This window comes from Coturnix japonica, chromosome 6 (genome assembly GCF_054131305.1).
Source record: "Coturnix japonica strain WE chromosome 6, WE-NBRP24, whole genome shotgun sequence".
NCBI lineage: Eukaryota > Metazoa > Chordata > Aves > Galliformes > Phasianidae > Coturnix > Coturnix japonica.
In genome coordinates this window covers 5,074,994-5,092,965 of record NC_140668.1, presented here as the reverse complement: position 1 = coordinate 5,092,965, position 17,972 = coordinate 5,074,994, and the positions used below count along the sequence as shown (strand labels likewise).

Below are 17,972 nucleotides of genomic sequence, written 5' to 3'. Positions count from 1 at the left end.
TTAAAAATTATTTCCTATGTTTTCACAGTGTTATTTCAAAAAATATCTCCACTAAGAAAGCTAAAAATCAAATGTGAGTTGAAACTTTTTTAGTTTCATATGATGTTAATGAAGAATCTGGGCAAAACAACAAACTCTGAACCCAGATTGCAAAGTCTGTACAACCAAAGGAAACAAGGGGGGGTACCTACTGGGGGTGATGGCTGACAGGCAAACCGAGAAGAACGTGAACCCCAAGTACTTCAGCCAATAGGAAAAGGGGGAAGGGCTCACTACTGTTGGGGTATAATGATAAAATAGAGGCTGTGTCCCTCGGTACTTTGAGACATTCCACAGGGGAATGCCCCAGTGAATTCAAAATGAGAGAGCTGAAGATTCGCCTCTGTCTCTTTTTGGGATGATTGAATAAGCCTGCTGGAGTAGAAATTTTCCAAACAACTGGTTCAATGGTTCACCCACAGGTCTTAGGAGAATGGGAGGAAACTGGGGAGAGGCTTATGCATTTCTTTCTGCCTTTCTCTTGCCTGTGACACAGAGGTAGTACTGCAGCATGCAGAAAGGCTGCTCTGCTGAAGAGTGCTGAGCACACTGCCAGCTGCAAAAAATGTCATAGTGTGAGATTTAAACAAGAAAAAACAAATTAGTTCTCCTCACCCTATCTTGGAATTTTGAGGTGTCTGTGGGACTATTTTCTAAGGGCTGGAGGGCTGGAGGTTTGTGTTCTCTTCTCTCCTTTTGCTTTTTAAAAGATAGCTAAATTTCCTGTGGGATTATGTGGCTTAAAAAGCCGTAAGAGAGGGAAGTCTGAATCCTCGGGAGCAGTCATTGCCCTGCACAATGCAGAATGTGCAGGCAGGTGGGTAGGAAGGCTGTTAGTGTACAAAGATTTGTCTTCGTGCATTTTCATCCTGTGAGGACTGTTCAAAAGCTGCTCTTGTTTAAGGCGATTGCAGAGATTATCATTGATGAAGAGTGATTTAACAGTTCGTAGGTGCCATACATTCACTGTGCTGGCAATCCGGGCTCTCCAACAGCCTCCCCAAGGGCGGGCCTACAGCTGGTAAGGACATGCTTAGAGGCGGCATTTTTTCTGACTACTAACTTGAAAAAGTGGTGAACTACTCCTTGGTGTGAGCAAAGGAGGGACATCAGAGAGTGAGGGTGGCTGCAAGACCCCTCCCAGTGCCACGCTGGCCCCTCTGCCCCAACAGCTGTGTGAGGCCTCACCTGTGGCCTTTACCCACCCCTGCCCAGGCCCTGTTTCAGCCCTTCTGAGGTCTGCACCAAAGGATAGCTGCTACAGATCATGCAGGTATGTGTATGTATGCTGTTTTGGTGGGTACCTAGCTCTGTTTAACACAAGTTTGGTTGGCAAAAGATGTCTGGGTGCCTCCTCTCTCCTGCTCCACCATGCAAGACTTGCGCTATGCAGGACACATGGCTGGAACTTGCCTGCTTGATGTGCTAAAGCTAGCCAAGTCTCTGTTGTGTCAGCTTTACAAGTCAAGAGGAGCTCCACCTGAGGCTTTCTTTTCCTTTCTCTGGCCAAGATATCTCAGCCCTGGAGCTGCCAGCTGGGGTGTGGGTGGTAGCCGGTGTGCAGGACTCCACCAGAGCTCGCTGCTTGCTTTTCCCAATGTTAGCTGGGTGAGCTGAAGAGTTTGAAAGGAAAGAGGATAACTTCCTCAGTTGGAAACTAGGGGTGTTGGTAACTCTGGGAGTCCTTTCTAGCCTTGTATTTCCCATCCCCTTCCCCTGTGGGAAACCTGAAGGAGCAGAAGTAATCTACTTCCCGCTGCTTAGCTGTATTTATTTTCCACTGCCTGCCTCTCTGCCTGCAGCACCACTAATGTTCCCAAAGCACCTGAAGTCATTTATTTTCTACCTCTGCCTATGGCAGTGGTATTGCACCCTAGAAGGTTTTTCCTGAAGCCTTCTGGGCTTTGTTGGGTGCGCTCTAGGCATGTGAGAAAATAAATGGGCATAGAAGCTGTATGTGTTAAATCCACAGCGGGTGTCTAGACTGCCAAGGCTTGTATATGTTTTCACTTCTAATAAGTGTACATAGATATATTACTAAGTATCTAGTAGACAAACATACTCTAGATGCTGGAAACTTGCTGCTCCTATGGTCCTCACAGGAGCAGTTTGAACAGCATCATCTTCCCGTTATAAACACTGTAACATTTCTCTAAGAACTTAGATTACTTTTGATGCTCTCCATTTAATTAGGAAAATCTCTGCTTGTTTTACAAGCTTTTCTGGGTCATCCAAAGCCCTCTGTGAGAAAAGATGCTTGGATGTTGCTGGGGTTGTGCGGGTCTCCCTGCTCTGAACTGAGCTATGCATGCATAGACCAAGGTTCAGCATTTTGGTTAAGAGGAAAGGAGCCAGTCAGCTGCTTTTTCAAAGAATGATGAGGTTTAGAGTGATTAAATGTCTACAAGCTTCTAAGGTAACAAGGCTTCAATTCTTCTGTGATTATAAATGGCTGAGAGTCAAAATGAGACTATTTCCATGAGTGACTGCGTAGGAAGTGCCTAGTTCATGCTGTGAATAACTTGTGTTTTTCCTCTTCTTCATTCTCTCGGCTTCTGATGGTCTCCTGCAGACGAACTTAGACACATTTCTATTAGCTGTCCCCAGCTGGTGTCACTGGCATCTCCTAGATCTACACCAGCAGTTTTTTGGCCTCAGTCATTAAAAAATACATGAGTAAAAATACAAGTCACTGGCTCCAAGGTGGACATAGTGAGCTAGGCTGCTTTCCCCAGTATCTAGCCAGTCTGCATCTAATGGTGAGCCTGCAACCAATAAAGGCTGAGGAAGGCACATAAGATGTAAAGCCTTTCCCCTCTTATTTCCCTTGGACTGTTTTTCCCATCTTTCCTCATGTGTTTTGCTAGCAGAAGCACCTGTTTTTGTCAGACAGCTACTTAAGACTTAGGCTGGAACAGGCACATGATACAGTCAAAACTTTTGTAATTTGAACTCCTATGTAACTTTCCTACTTACCACAGGGGAGATAAATCCTCTTACCCACCTGTCAGGTAGGCCCAACAGAGCAGCTGGAAAGAAGAAAACAAGCTGTGCATGACCATCCAATCCCTGCTGACCATTGCGGGTGTTGCTGGGAGCATGCTTTGCTTTCTCCTGTGTAGGAGATATTACCTGGAGCTTTACCTCTGGGGTCTTCCTAGGCACTCTGGTGCTGAAAAGTCCATTCTGCTCAGCAAAGTCATCAGAGGTGAAAAAAGCAGTTTGAGCAATTGATAGAGCTTAAAGTTACAGATGAAAAGGGAACTTCTCAACAAAGGCTTCAACTTTTTCTATAATGTTGCTGCCCCCAGGCTTGCTCTGCTGTTGGCCTGTGCTCCTTGGGGTCATAGGAAAACTGCTTTGTCTGTTGAAGATGGGGGTGGAGGAGGAGAAAATAATAAGTTGGTCTTTCTTTTTTCTTATTTTTTTCCTCTCTGGAATTGAAAAACATGCAGTTTTAGAAGACATTATGTCAGTCTGTTCCTGCTACGGAGCAAGATTAGTGTTGTATACAAATGGAGATGTTAGGAGAAAAATGTAATGCAAAACAAAGTCTTGTTCCCATGCAAGCTAGAGTGGCTGCATAATAAATACAAGGCATCCAGTCTGTGTTTAACATGCTTTTTTGAAGCCATGAAAAAACCTTCAGTAAAAGTCTCCTAAAAAGCTATGAAATGAAAAAGTAGCAGCTGATTCTTACAAATGTTTCTTCCTGGAGGTTTATGTTTATCTTCAGTATTTTTGTTTAGGATTGTTTGACCCTCACACAGCCCTGTGCAGAGGGCATATATAAAATCAGAACAGCTCCATTTTGAAACACGTGGGGTGGCTTCTGAGCTCACTGGCTCTGCTGTAACTAACACTGCAGCACCTCTCTATCTCTCTCTTAAAACTGAGACATCAAAAATGTTTTCTCCAGCCTCTTCCTCCTGGCCAACCTTGCAGAAGATGAGGGATAGCAATCCATGAACTTTACGGCTTCAGTGCTGGGGTTGTTCCTGGGCCAGCTGCTCCTCTGGGTCCTGCTGATGGTCAAGGTATGCATCTCTGGAAAAAGCTGGCTTCTGAAGCAAGAGGTATAGCATTGAGACCTATTTGAGATCAGTTCAAGTGCACTGATGAGCTGCAAAGCAATAAGGCATCCAGTAGGAACACGTAAGGTGGTATTTCAGCACTTGCCAAGGAAGGGCATTTATCTGCTATTAAGTCAGCACCCATCAGGTTAACAACTAATTGAAACCAAAGGGACCGCTCACAGCGTAATATACCAGGCAACGTGAATAATGATAATACTATTTGGCCCTCAGTTAGTCATCTACAGTTTCCTTCTAGAGCTAGAGAGCTCTGGCTGTATCTCCTGCTGCTGCACGTGGGCTCTGTGTGGATTAATTTGTGCCTCTGAAGAGGGGTGACTGCTGCTCATGTCTGCAGGTGTTTGGCCCAATCTTACCCCTTCCATTTAAGAACTGAAAAATCAGTTATTTTTTTCTTCCTCCTTTACCACAAACTATCTGGGGTCTCTCAAGTGTCTCAAATAAATCTTTCTGATTTCTCTTTGTGCCTGCTAAATTATGGCATCTTTACTGCAGGATAACAAGCCTGGCTGCCTCCCAGCTGGTTTCTTTGCTGGTTGCCCAGCTGTTAGCCTGACCAGAAAGGTGACATGGATGTCTGTCACAACGCAGGGTTTGCCTTTTCTTTCACATTACTTATGTTGCTGTAAGTATACTTGATGAGGTTCAAACACATGAAGTCTGTGGGAATGAAAATTCCTTGTTATTGCCCATTAACATCTATGCAGGGAGACTGGTACTCAACAGTACCAGTGGATGGGGATTTTTTTTCTTACTGCTGGGCTTGTTTCTTTTTGTAATATATCTTCCTGGAAACTGATTTTGGTTCTCCCGTTGCTGTCTGTGAACTTTAACAAGTAGACAGACTACTGTGATGGCTGCTGCTGCTGAACAATATTGGATGAGCAGACAGGGTTAGTGCTAAGTTTTGGAACACACTCAGCATGTGCCCCTTGAAGTCTGGATTCTTTCCTGGGACTTGAGGTCCTTCTGTGGACTGCTGCTGTGGCATTGCCTCTGCTCATTAGATTTGATACTTCTGTAAGTATAGAAAGGTGGCTTACTGTTAATAAGCTTCTCTGTTAATCTCAAGCATGTCCCCTTACTCTGTAAAAGCTCCTTGCAAACATAGACTCCGAATCTCATCTTGGCTGTGCTTCTTCATTTCTGTTTGTGCCATGCATTGCAGTAACGTATCATTTTCTGAATCCTGCCAGGAAGAATGTCTGCTATTCTTCATAGTCTTCTTTATAAGATGGCTTCTGTAGTGTTAGTCCTTGCCTGCTCTGGGAAACAAATACTTTGCTGACAGTGTTTTTCACTGATACATCTTGCTGTACTATTTTTGAAAGCTGGTCTCGTCTTTGCACTTGGGCAATTCTCCCTTTAGAAAATGTGACAATGAAACCCATGTGGCACCTTTTGTTTTCGCCATAGCTGCTGATGAGTCATTGGTAGGAGACGCTCTCAATGAATTTTAAGTTTGCGCAGCACCAAATGAAAGTACTTATTTGGACACTTCCAGTCGATGTTGTGCTCAAGCACAATAGCAGCAATTAACTTGAATGTGATTATTGTGAGGTCTGGTTTTGATCCCACCAAAGATGTCCTCAAACACATCCTGCACTGTGAGCTACCAGATCTGAGGGTGGGAGGGCAAAGCACAAGGATGTGTATTTTGGCCACTTCTGAAAACAGAAGCATCTGGATGTAGATTCTGTCTAAAGGTCTCACCCTGCAAAAATGTCAGCCATCATAGTACCAGATTAGATCTTCACTTAGCTCCAGTATGTTTATCAAACTGCAAGGTTTTGCTTCCCCCATTCCCCTGCTTCTGCAGTCTAAAGCTGCTGAGGAGTTTCATAAGAATATGTAGCTGTAGTTCCTGTAAATGGGTGAGAAAAATGAACTGCCAACAGTCGTATACTTTATCAATTAGCAGACTGGAGCTGGAAAAAAGAATTATGCCCACCTGTCCTCAACAGTTTCCTGTTTACTGGATTTATTGAGCCCATTCATCTTGACTGAAACATACATCTGGATATGCAGGACTGCTGCTTAATATGTGTGAAGCGGGGGATTTAAAAATCAATCATATTGAGGAGCAACTATTTTCAGTCCTTCACTCTTTCACATTTCTGCCTTTTCACTGTGTTCTCCAAGCTGTGAAAGCTTTTAATTTCAGTGTGTTTGACTGACACCCCAGAGGATGTGACTCATGAGTTAAGGGATGGACAGGAAGTGTTCAGTGGTTTCTCAGTAGGGATACATCTGTCCTGAGGCAATTCTCCTTTTTAAGTGGCAGGGGGCTTTAGTGGGAAGAAAGAAGGTTTTGACCAGGAATTATAAAGGGTATCTAGTAGAGGGTTCTAAGAAAAATGCTCACATAAATTCTTCTAATTCTGTGCTAATAGGGACTTGTCAGTGAGCATCCAAAGGTAAAGTTTGGCCAAGTTTGATCAGCACAGAGAGCAGAAAAGGATGTGGCAGCCCAGAGTGCCTTCTTTCCCCAAGTTTCTCTGGTTGGAAGAGCCACTTCTCTGGTCTTGACAAGAGGTCTAGAAAGAAAAAGACAGATTCTGCCTACACTAGAAATAAAGCTATGCAATATGCCTACGTTCTGACACAGAGCTCCATGGGCAGTTTTCTGTGGGCAATTTCTTATTCTTTCCTTGCTTCCTTATGCTGTTCTCTTTGTCATGGTGTCAAGATGTCCTGTGGATTTTATGACTTGAATTAGCTCATGCTAAGTAATTTACCTGAATGTTAACTATATAATAACACAGGGGAGGTTCAGGTTGGATATCAGGAAAAGGCTTCAGCCATGGGGAGGCTGGGCACTGGAACAGGCTCCCCAGCTCAGTGGTCATGGCTCCAGACTGCCAGAGTCTTAAAAAGGTCTATTGGTCAGTTTAATCCTACAGCCTAAGCTGACTAGAACAAGATATGTTGCAACTATAATGAGTCTATTTATTTCAGTGTATTCTTATTTATTTATCTTTCTGTTCCATGGGTTCAAACTCAGCTATAGCCCTAATCTATTTTATATATGGTTTTCCCTGGCTTCAAAGTTTTGGTTCAGACCCCTAGGAAAGTGCAGAGAGTTTCTCCAGACAGAAATCCGTTCAGCTTTCTGATGTGTCATGGAAAGACTTTTTTTGGGTGCTCATATGTGGAGCCAGTGAAGCGTTTTGAAGCGTCCCTCACCTGCAGACCACTCTTCTGACTGCTTTGTGAGGGAGACGCTGGGTAAGGGATCTGTGAAAAGTAAAGCAGCTTGAAGCTTTTCTTGTGATCTTGCCAAGCGGGATAAATGGCTTCCCCATTTAAACAGGTCAGCCTCTAGGAGGTTTCTTTTCCAATTGGCTGCTGTGTTAGGGCACTCTGGGAAGACATTCTGTGATGTCTCGGAAAAGTTCAGAAAATGCATATAATGTTTCTCAGTGTTAAATTCTTTCATTACCATTGAAGGAACTTCTGGGATTTTGCTTTTTTATTAAAGAAGTCTACAGGTGTGTAGGAATCAAACTTCATAAGCTTATGAACTTGAAGCAAATGAACGCATTTCCTCCAGTTTCCTATGGCTCTAATCTCAATAGGCTTTGATAATATAAGAACAGGGAAAGGACAGCTTGTGGTGATGGACAGTTTAATCTCACCTGCCTGCTGTGAAATACACTGGTCGATCTAGAGAACTGCAAAGTATAAATTGCCTTTTTAATACTGATAAACAATAAAGGGGTAAACAAAAACTTAAGGAAATATTACATCCTAATTGTAGTTATCTGCTGGGATCAACAAATCTGGTTCATCCCACAGCTTCTGCTGTTTATTGAGTCTCTCAGCCCCACAGTAATTATTTCCTTAGCCCTTAGTTTGTTTGTGCTGTAACAATGGCTTGAGGATGAGAAATTCTGTCCATGTTTATTATGCAACCAAAGCAGCTGACCAGCTAAGTATCTGTCTGATTTTTTTTTATCAAGGAGTTTGTTAGCAAACTTATAATCTAAATTATGCCCTGATGTAATGTAAAGAAAGGGAGGTGATGGATAATCGTCTACCCCTCTCCATCCCATTCCTTACAAGTCAATAAGCTGCATTCCGTGCTACTTCAGGCTGTTTGCATGGAAAAGAGGTAAAGAGGGAATAGACTGAAATTATGTAACTTGTTTAATCGTAGAATTATAGGGCTGGCAGCAATGCTTCAAGTCTCCCTCACACCCAGCCTTTACTTGTGCCCTCGGAAGAAGCAGGATCCTTTCAGAAACTCCGAGCTGAGTCTCGCCTCTCTATCACAAGGCAGAGATGGATCTTACCAGATTTTCAGGCTGATCTGATGAAAGAGAGATGGAAAAATGCTACATCCTGTCAGTTTACAATCAGGCAGCCTCCAGGTGCCACAGCTTGGGAGTACAAACACCATGAAGAGCATCTGTTTGAGAAGATCTAACGCAGGGAAAGAGAATGAAATTGAGACTGGGCAGAATATCAGAGCAATGTTTCACAGCAGTGAGGACTACTGAGTATGACTGGGAAAACAGCAGAAATGATCTTAAGAGTGGGGTGATAACTATGAACCAACCCATGCACACTGCCCTGTAAAGGAGGAGGAGCTTGTTATCAGCCTGGTGGGGAAACTGTACATCAATTGGTTGTTTGCAGTCTAATGAAGGATCCAAGTGTGCTGCCCAAAGGTGGACATTTTCACTGATTTATGCCAGAGGAAGACTCCTGGTAGCACTTCAGCTCAGTCTGATTTCAGTGTGTTGCACTCATGTCTTATTCTAGTGAATTAGGCCAGAGTAGAGTCCTTTGTTAACATAGGGTGGTCAATTGTATTTTGCCTGTAAAGCTTTATTTTTTATGCCTTTTTCTCCTTTTGCTTCAGGATCCCAAGTCCCGAAGCATTTAGAAGAGCAGGCTCAGTTAGAAGCACTGTAAGGGCGGTGGAGATGTGTGGCTGCTTACAACTGTCATGGACAGATGTCATGGGAGCTCAGCATTTTGAACAAGAGACAGGCAGAGCTGTGCTGTCATGTCTAAGGAATATGATCCCCGTAAGAGGAATGATATCTGCTATCCTGTAGGGCATCATGTTGATGGGTGATGTTAGCCTCTGAACTGCTTTTCATGACACTTGAGTGGGTCACTGGTAGCTCCCCAAAGAATTAACTGCTGTGGTGAGGGGGGAAAAGATGTCTGACCTTGGATAGCTGGCCTTTGTGCCTCAAGCACAGCAGCTGGTGTCCTCCCTCTGCAATTGTTTTGTGGGAGTCTGGGAGGGCAGGCAGGCAGGCATGGAGACATCCCTTTCACAGAGCAGAAAGGGGCTTGTCTGGCTGTGCTTGTATGCTTGAAACGTGGAATGAACTTAAATATCCCCTTTAACTTTCTTAGAAGAAATCCCATTTGCATGTTACACCATTATTAGCAGAGACAATGGGACAAACACTGGTATCCTGTTAATTATGGGCATGCTAATGATATATACTTCTGCAGTCAAATAGCTCTGTAATTCTATTTCCTGTCTTAATTTTGTGCTTTGCTGTTTGAAATGTTAATGAAGCCAGAATTCTCAAAGGTCATCCTCTGAATATATCGGCTTTTTTATTTTTTATTTTTTTATTTTTAATTTTGTTTCAGAACAATTTAAATGAGGTTTTGTTCTTAATGTTGCTAACAATGTTAACTTTTCTGTTTAATTAATGAAGGTGTAGGAATATGCCTTGGCCCTGGTCAGCGAGCTAAATGAGAACAGCTCTGTGTTCTTCTCTAAACCATTCCCTGCCATTTTCAGCCCTGATATGTGTCCTGTTGCCTTGTTTCCCCCAGCAGGCCCTGCCTCTTTCTCTTCAAAGATGACATGGAAGAATAGTTAAAGGAAAAAAGAAAAAACAAGAACAAAAAAAAAACCAACAGAAAAGTGCAAATTTAGCAGAACTGAGCATTGCATTTTCCACGAGGCCATTTATCATCCTCAGAAAGTTTAGGTTCTTCACAAATAATAAAGCAAAGAACTGGTAATTGCAGTTTTCGGCTAATTGGCAGAACTGTGTCATGCAAAAAGGAGAATTTCTACACTGCCTTTGCTGACGATACTTGAAGGTTGTTTTAAACTTTCTACTAAATTAAGTGATTGTCCCTTGTCCGGGTTCAATGTTAATCCAACAGGTGGGGTTTTCATTTGTTTTTAATACTCTTAGATGACGGGGAAGTGGCAAGTGTAAGAGGTTGTTTCCACCAACTCGATTTGTGTGATAAAGCTCTCCAGGTCTGTTGTATGCACCTTCATATTGTAAGCTAGGTTCTGCTTTCTTTTTCACTGGAAAGCAAATGGAAGCTCTGGGTTATTTGGTGCTTTTGTACATGACCATACAGCTTTTTGGTGCCTTAAATACCTCTCATGCAGCCAAAGCTTCTCAGTGGTTAGAAAATGCAGGAGCCGTTTGTCTGGCTTTTTTCAGTCTGAACTGCTGACAGTTTCCAGCTCTAGGAAGCTCTCACCTGGCTCCCAGTGTTTAAGTCTCTGATACAGTGGGGCTGAAAAGGAACTGGCCAGGGGGAGGATATGCAGGTATTTGTTTCTAATGAATTAATCGAAACTGGATCAGAAGGGAGTGGTGGAATTTTTAGCTAGCTAATCTATCAGCTGTACTTGCATGTACCTACAAATCTGTGCATGAGAGGCAAGCCAAGAGCTTCTGCAGTAAACTTGCTATTTTTCACATATTTAGATAGCGTGATCATCCTGCATGTGGAGGGCAAATGTGTGAGTGGAATTTTACCTGCTTCTAATATAATCAACAGAGAGTTTGCTTACTTCTCTCATACACCATGAAGGTGACTTTGGTCTACCTATTACATTTCTCACTTTACAACTGAGATTGTCAGTGTCTTTTAGCTTCACTGCCTAGGGCTGGATAGTTCCTCAAATATTATTTTACAGCAAGTGTTTCCACCTACAGCGCTGAATTTGCATGTTAGAGCACTTCAAGGGCAGCTTCCCAGCCTACAGACCCTGCTGTTCAGGTAGATAGAGGACAGTTAATCAAGTGTCTGAATGGAGTTCAGCAAGCTTTGCACAGGTATTCCTGGTGTGTCTCAGTGTCAAAATGGGGCAGTATTTACCCTGTGGTGAACAACCCTGGATGCAGATATAACAGCTGCTTGGGGAGGAGTCTGTGGCATTTGTAGTTCAAGAACACCCACTAGCTTAAAACCAGGGTTGTGGCCACATAAACTTCTAATCTAACACAACTGGAGAGACTATAAGCCTCTTAAACCAGCTTTTCCTGGTTTGTGGACATCACTTGTCCATCAGCCGTGGTAGTAGAACTGCCCCAAAACTGGGGAGGAGAACCATGCTACTGGTTAATGTCTCCTGCAACACTGCTGTTCTGGGGGGTGAGGCAGTTCGATTATCTGAATGCTTACTACACTGATATTGCCAACTTTTCTTTTTTTCCTCCACTATTATAGATCTAATCATAAAGTCCAGCTTGTACCCAAAGCACTAGCACATCCATCAAGACGCATTATGTTCTCTAGGGCTTTTTATTTTTATTTTTTTTTTTTAAATAAAGACTGTATATTTGGCATTATATAAGAAATCAGTTTTGAGAGAAGATTGATGTTTTCAGCAGATTTTGGTATTTTATGATATTTACAAAGCCCAGAGAAGTGCAGAGGGAGAAAAATATGACTAACTTTTCTTGAGTACTCCAAATAGTTAAATTGAAGTAAAGCTCTTTGTTGTTCCCCAGCAAAACAAAAACAAAAGTCTCTTTTGTTTTGTGTGGTAATTATGGATTTTCATGAGCACTCCCTGGTAATCAGGTTTAATGACACCAAACCCAAATCACATTATAGTCATTTTCCAAGGCTGTGTTGGAGACATGCCACATTAACCCAAAAGAACAAAGCTTTCGACGACAAGAAGAGTAAAAAGACAAAGGGAAGCAGCAAAGAAGTAAGATTTTTCTTACCTGTGACTGTACCCTTTGCACAATGTGATGCTGCACTAGAGGAATAAGCACTGATAAAAATATTGGAGAAATAATGTTGTCCTTGGATATCTTGGGAATCTAAGGGATAAACTTGTGTAAGGATTTACTCTTAATTTTATCTTCTTTACTATCATGTCTATTTGATTAAGCTAATAAAAAAACCGTGCTGCAGGTTGCATTATGTTATTTTAATATGCTCTTTTTCTTCTTGCTTGCTAAGCCTGACTTAGCTCAGTTGTCGAGTGCCAAGGGTTATGGGTTAGACTGTTCTGTGAGCTCATGAGCTGCAGAAAAAGGTTGGGGCTTGGTGGGTTGGAGGAACTTTCTATAGGAAACTAATGGGGGAATCTCATGTCTGCTGTGATGAGTAATGCTTTAGCAGATGCGCATGAAATGATGGAAATAGATCAACTGTACCACCACATTGAGCACTGAAAATAATTTTGGAAAGCCTGTCTATCCAGGCTATCCAAATAAAAACTTGATAGGAATTTCATTGCTGAGCTGAGGAGGGGATGTGGTCAAGAAGTAGGTAACTTAAAATTCATACAGGGAGCATGCTTTAACATAAATGCATGTTTTGAGTTCTGGTAAGATATGAAGTGTGCACACTGGCACACTTGTATCCATTTTTCTATTATGTCATATGCTCTTATTAGTGAAAACCTCCATGAAATTTTTAATATGTACTGAGTGAGTAAGATAACTCTCAGTGTGAATTTTCCTGCACTATAACTTTTGCTTTCTGGCTTCCACAAAGCACCGTAAGGACTTCATCTGTAATTAGTGAGTTGTTCGCATTGCTGTAAAGTGGTAACCTGCTGTAGCTATTGTCTTCTTGGCTGTACACAACTTTCAAAAATATGGTCTAGGATGTCATTATTCTTTTCTTTGTGGTTCAGAAAAAGAATCCATTTTCTTTGATAAAAGACCCATTGATCTTTGTGATCTATAAATCATTCTTTCAAAAGAAGCCCTTTGAAATATCAATTCAAGGTATTCTCACAGAATATAACTTTATAGCTTTTTCTAGTGATGGAAGATAATCCTTGCGCCTATCAAAAAGGAAAATCCATACTATTTTTCATTGAATTTTGTGACTTTAGTTGAAGCTTTCTGAAGGCCCAACATTACCATCTCTAGCCTTGTATACCATATGAAGTCAAAGCCTTTGTGTCAAAACAGCATTTCCTTACCTCCAGCAGAGCTTGAGATAATTGAATTAAAAACAGGACTGTACGAAACAGCACTCCTTGCAGCACTGCAAAGGCTTAGCACCTTTCATGAGGAACACTTGTGCTGTGTGTGATTTCTTCCTATTTCTATTTTTATTTATTTTATTTTATTTTATTTTATTTTATTTTATTTTATTTTATTTTATTTTATTTTATTTTATTTTATTTTATTTTATTTTATTTTATTGTCTTTTAAGGAACTGGTTTTCCATTACTGTAAACTGCTTTAGGAGCCCTGATAAACTCTCTCCATAGGATGCGTTTCTTAGATGCCAGCTTGAAAGTGTCTTACATGCAGTGGAAATACCTGATCTTGCATAAACCTGTCCTGGACAAATCTGCCTCTACCAAGGCTACAGGCCAGGGTCTGCTAAGACTGTTGTATTTGGTGAAACAACTGGAGGGGAGGTGGTGAGTGAGTGGTGTCATCATGCTCTCACACCAGCTGTCAGTCCTGTAGCTATCAAGTTTTTTGGCATAAGGGTGCATTCATGTTTCTCCTTATGCAATAAAGGACTGAGACTTTTCTTTGTATAATCTGAAAACCATGGCCACATCTTCAAGGAAAGAACAATGTATGATAACAATGCTGGCTCTATTGCTAGTGGAGGCTAGAGAGCGGGCCTGGGGTGGCTGCCTTTCAGTGCTATAAGTAATGAGCAGTCCTTAAGTGAACAGTTTAGAATTCCTCAGAGACGTTCAGAAACCTGCTGCACAAACCAAGGAATAAACGCAATGCAGCTCTTTTACATAAATAATCCTTTCTGCTTCTAATCTTCTGATTTATTCCCGTGGTGGCATATTGTTTGCGGTGTTTATCTCAAGGGATTGCTATTGATCTCTATTGAAGTGCTGAGGAAATGCATTTATCTGCATGAACCTGTGTCACTGTAGAGGCGCTCTGTGTCTGAGTGTACAGTTCTCCTCTTCGTGGTGATCACGCCTTATCTTTATTTCTCTTTTCCCTCCTCAGTTTATCTTTTGGGTGGCTGGCGCAGAGCAGTGGAATGCTTGGTGTGGTTTGTGAAACTGATTTAGGAAGTCAGCAGTGCTTCTAGTCCAGATCTTACCTCTTCAGTCTGTGACCTGACTGTGGATATAATGTGATTTGGTTTGTTTTTTTTTTAATAACTTTCTCACAGAGACATCTATACTTCAAGCATGTTCAGTGAAATTGGGGCACTCAGTAGAGGAGGGGAGAAGATGGTAGTGAGGAAATACTACCCAAACTGCATCCTTATTGAAGCTAAATAGGGTATTCCCAAAGGTTGAGAAAAGGACCAAGATCTGAAAGTAGCTGGAGTGCCATGCAGAAGGGGGAGGATTTTGTAGCAAATGTGTCCCTCTGTCTGTATTCTCCTCTGAGAATGTGAGGTCTGAAGGATTCTTCAAAGAGCAGAGCCTTCATCACAGGGTTGTCTCGTCTAAAACTGCAGAATAGAGTGAGAAACCTCTTAGGTCTGGTCCTCAAATGAGAAGTTTAAAGAGAAAACCACACTTCTATTTTTGTTCATTTGTCCTTCAACATTAGAAACAAGGCAAATGTTAGATTTCTGTTAATTTTTTTTTTTCCTGTTATTTTTTTTTTTAACCTGGCTTGTATTATAGGAAATGTCAAGGTAACTGACCAAAGCTTTGGTATCATTCCTATGGGTTTTCCTGCCCTTGAAAAAGGCAACTGAGCAGTTTTTGTGAGACCTAACATCCTGAAGATCCAGATCCAGAGCAATCAGATATGTCTTTGCCCCATTGCACAGGCTGTCACAGCAGCTGGCTTCAGGGCCTTAGGCAAAAAAATCTCCTTGGTCTTCAGCAGGATGCTGTGGAAGGAGTCTGAACTCAGATGAGTTCCTTAAAATCACCCGTAGAGTTCTCCTTCACATTTCTGTAAGGAGTTCAGATGCCATTTCACTGTCTTCCTTGGGATAAGTCAGCTTTGCTGTGGAAATCAGTGAGGCAGGCCATATCCTTGCTAGTTGTTCTGCAGAACCAACCTGCTTGTTCCTGTTGGCTGGGTGAATGGGATTTTGGAAAGATGCTTTATGTCTTTGAAGTATTTTTCTGGTTAAATATTGTTAATCGTCAGAACTATTCAGTTCTTAAGGTAATTTGTGGGTTTCTTTTTTTCTTTCTTTTTTATTTTTTATTTTCTTTAAATCCATTAAAGGCATGAAGTGGAAAAAATTCTTTGGTTCAAGATTATTCAATGTAATTAGAACAGTGTCACTCATCTTAGTAAAATCCTCTATAAAAGTGTTTTGTTTTTTTTCCCACTCTCGTTAAAACTTAAATCCATGATACATAGGAAAAGATACAAGTTATTGTTCATTTACTCTGTACCTCGCCATATAATATATTCCTAGAAATAGGAGGCTCTTGGTTTTAGTTTTATAAGTTGAATGCAGCTACTGCTACTATAGGTTGCTGCATGTATGGGAGGCCTGGAAGTGCTTTCTGCTGGTATCGGATTAACTACCTCTGTAATGTATGAAATCCTCATGTAAAGGATGGCTGTGCAAGAAGTGTGGCTGGGATGTGAAATATGGATTCACTGGACACCATTAGGCAAGGCAAGCTGCAACGCTATTATCTGCTTGTAGATTGTCTTTAATACCGGAATACATGTTGAGCATCCTTCTGGCCATCAACCAGATGCTGATTGTGAGTTGTTGATTTCTCGATTCCAGCTTCAGCCATGACATTCCAGGCTATGAGGAATAAGTTACTCTTACTACCAGTGCTCGGGATGATAAAGAAACTGTTATTGTTTTTCTTCTTCTCTGCTTTTGTCTTTAATTTGATTGCATAAAACCTTATTTTTCATTTTCTATTTTGTTCCTGTAGATCTCATGGTTCAGTGGAAAAGAAATCATGGGATGCTGCTTCCTTCTGCAAGCTCATCACTTTAAATTTTGATCATTCGAGTTAGTATTATTTCAAGGACTGTTCATTAATTAGGATTTGGATTGCCAAATGTGACATTGTGCCTTGTGTAATCATGTATCAACATATCAATGACTGTGCTGTTCAGCAAACTCTAATAGCCATTTTGGGCAGATAAAAATTACAATAGAAATTAAAAGCAGATTTAAGTAGTTTTATGCTTATGCTTTATGCTTATGGCTGCATATATCTAAATTTTCCAAGTGTTTCATTTGATTATTCTGGACTCATCTATTATTATTGAAAGATTTTTTCCCCCCTTTTCTATGCTTCTCATGACTTTTTTTTTTTTTTTTTTAAGTATCACAATTTGTTCCTCTCTCTGTGTGATGAAGAGACCTCCTCCTAGTTTTCTTCACAAAAGTTTGGCTTGCTCTCCACTTGAATCCTAGGAATGAATTTCATTTGTAGCCTGAAGATCCATAATCATTCTTTGTCTACATAGCTCACACCCTGTCAGAGGCTGCTGTTTCTTACAAATTGCTGAATACCTGCAGTGTTTTGCCTTCTTTCTGTTTGTAATGATTGTGTAACAGCTTCCACCATTCCCTAAGTGCTATTACTGTAGTCTGTTCTCAGTTTGCTGTGCTCAGTCTTGCACTTCAACAAGCCTTTGATATTTCCAGTTGTCCCATGTGAAGTCTCCAACAGGCCTGATTTTACCTACCAAATACCCATTTTCCTTGGCTTTGTGAGTTACCACTCATCTGATAGTCTCTTAGATGGAACTCTATCCCTGTTCCTTAGTGAGGTTGGTGCACCTGGCTGGATTGCCAAAGAAGTTTAAAATGAAACTATTATTTGGAGACATTTCTCCCGCTGTGCCATAAACTGAGGTTTCCCGTGAGCCCATGAGAGGTTATTAACAACAGGCAGTCATGGAAAAGTCTGTTTCGCAGGACACAAATAAGTTCTATGAAATATAGTCCAGTACATTATTATTACTGTGGAGCAAAGGAATCAGGTTTTATTTGTATGATCTGGAAGCTTTGGTTTTTGGCTGGATAGAATGACTGGAAGATACTGGGAGAAGCTAAATACCAGTAATAAACACTCTTCTTTAGTGCTTTGAGCTTGTATTATATTTTTCTGTATGTTTGTCTGTTTGATATGATTGTCATAACTCAAATCCATTTGTTCTTAGGTGTTTAGGAACTGCTGTGAGCAGCTACAAGTATCATCCATTTATTTGCTCTCCTACAGGAAGATGTGTAAGAATACGAAGTTGCCTGAAAGAGACCTTTCCTGAAGTACTGATTTTGGTTCTCACTCTACAATGTGACAAAGCCACCTTCCTAAGACCTTCATCTACAGGTAATATAACATCAGCTGAGTCCATGGTGCTGCTGTTAGATGCAGCCAAATTGAAAATGTATTATAACTAACAATGCACATTGTACATCAGCATACTGAATACATGCATATGACACAGTCTGTAGCTTGGGATCTCTGGATTCCACAGGTTGGAGTATTGGGCACCATCACAGGTTGTTTACTCACCTGTATGTAATGTATGCTCACTATTTAGCAAATATGATAAATCTGGTATCAAGTTCAATGATATGGTTGGTTGAGAGAATCAGGCTCAAAGAAGAAGAAATGGTATCAAAACCAGCTGTATTCTGAAGTGCTTTTGGGGTCCTACAGTTGATAGTTTCTGAAGTGCCCAAGCAGCA

General features: G+C 41.3%; 1 protein-coding gene across 1 annotated transcript in view; it reads left to right on the top strand.

The window, feature by feature from the left end:
• Window positions 1-17,972, top strand: part of LOC146760284 (receptor-type tyrosine-protein phosphatase T-like) — a 224,586-nt gene that overhangs the window by 72,991 nt on the left and 133,623 nt on the right. The window contains exon 3 of the mRNA XM_085550794.1: window positions 17,500-17,610. The gene's annotated coding sequence lies outside the window, so the exon portion shown is untranslated. The remainder of the gene's footprint in view (window positions 1-17,499; window positions 17,611-17,972) is intronic.